The 1,878-nt window shown below is 38.2% G+C and overlaps 1 pseudogene across 1 annotated transcript; it reads left to right on the top strand.

Annotated features, from left to right (window-relative positions):
- The first annotated feature begins 416 nt into the window (after positions 1-416).
- Positions 417-1,577, top strand: LOC112622517 (annotated as a pseudogene). The gene has a single exon (XR_003119000.1). The product of XR_003119000.1 is annotated as a nucleoporin Nup43 pseudogene (transcript).
- The last annotated feature ends 301 nt before the right edge of the window (positions 1,578-1,878 follow it).

The raw sequence follows: 1,878 nt of genomic DNA, 5'->3' as shown, positions 1-1,878 counted from the left end.
TCTATTAGAAGAAAATATTTGAAAAGTATATATTTAACAAAGGACCAGTATCTAAGATATATAAATATCTTGTAAAACTCAGTAATTAGAGTAAATAACCCCATGAAAAATGGGCCAATGAGTTGTACAGACAAGGAAACCAATTGTGAATCAGTACATGAAAAATGGGAAACTTAATCATCAGGGAAATCTGAGAAGTCACGAAGAGGGATCACTACACACCTACCGTCATGGCTGAAATTAAAATGATTGGCAATACTAAAATTTAGTGAGAATTTGAAGAGATAAGTATCGTAGCATATTATGGGAATGTAAAATGGTTCAACTATGTTTTTAAATTGTTCGGCAGTTAAAGTTAAACACGAACCTATCATCCTTGTGGCACAGGCATTTCATTTACTCAAGAGATTATGGTTTTCGGCATGGAGGAAATTTATGCGAAGTTTGTGTCTCAGAAAATCCGCAAAACCCGCTGGCGACCGCTGCCTCCGGGAAGTTTGCAGACCGCGGAGACGTTTGCTACAGGATCTTGGGACAATGAGGAAAATTATGTTTCACCGTGGTCTATTGGAGATTTTGGAAACTTGGACTCTGATGGAGGGTTTGAAGGAGACCATCAGTTATTGTGTGATATCAGACACCATGGTGATGTCATGGATTTACCGTCCTTTGACCAGGAAAGAATTGTCACTGCTTCATCAACAGGATGTGTAACAGTTTTCCTTCACCGTCCGAATAACCAGACTCTGTCAGTCAACCAGCAGTGGACTACAGCTCACTACCACGCAGGCCCTGGCACTCCTTCCTATAGCAGTGCACCATGTGCAGGTGTTGTGTGCAACAACCCAGAAATCGTTACAGTTGGAGAGCATGGTCGAATAAATCTCTTCAAAGCTGATCACAAGGAAGCTACAAGAACCATAGACAATGCAGATAGTAATACATTCCATGCTGTAACCTTTCTTCAAACTCCTGAGATTCTTACTGTAAATTCAACTGGACAGTTGAAAACATTGGATTTCAGACAACAAGGAAATGAGCTTTCTCATATATTGTCACTGACTAGTGACCGAGTGCCACTCCACTGTGTTGATAGACATCCCAACCAACAGCATGTTGTAGCTACTGGTGGCCAAGATGGAATATTGAGTATTTGGGATGTTAGACAAGGTACTATGCCTGTATCACTGCTGAAGGCTCGTGAAGCTGAAATGTGGGAAGTTCACTTTCACCCATCCAACCCAGATCATCTGTTTACCTGCTCTGAAGATGGATCCCTCTGGCACTGGGATGCTTCTACAGATGTACCTGAAAAGTTGTCACTCTTTCAGCAAGGAGGAAGAAGCAGTACTTTTTTGTCTCAGAGCATTAGTAACCAAGCTAATGTTCACCAGTCTGTCATTAGCTCCTGGCTCACCACTGATCCTGCAAAAGACCGAATTGAAATCACAGGCTTACTTCCAAGTAGGTCTCTGTCTGTGAACAGTTTGGATGTTTTAGATCCTTGTCTTGTTTGTGGAACTGATGCAGAAGCAATTTATGTTGCTAGATATCTTTTTTTCATAGAAATACTGTAATTATAAGATTTCAGATAGAACATAGAATTAGCCTTTTGAAATCCAACTTCTGTGCAAAATTTTACTATTTTGTAATAGTAAAATTATCCATCAATGTACATAATTTTTTAATAAAATGAAATATACATTAAAAAGAGATTATTAAATGTTTATGTAATTATGTATATGTGGTAATGTAAATTATATATGTGTATTCACAAAGATATTGTAAAAGAATATTCATTGCAGCTTTATTCATAATAAAGGTTGAAAACAGCTCAGGTGTCCATCCATAGGAGAATGAATAAACAGACTAATACAA

The sequence above is a fragment of the Theropithecus gelada genome, chromosome 4 (genome assembly GCF_003255815.1).
Source record: "Theropithecus gelada isolate Dixy chromosome 4, Tgel_1.0, whole genome shotgun sequence".
Classification (NCBI taxonomy): Eukaryota; Metazoa; Chordata; class Mammalia; order Primates; family Cercopithecidae; genus Theropithecus; species Theropithecus gelada.
This window is presented reverse-complemented; position numbering and strand designations above follow the sequence as displayed.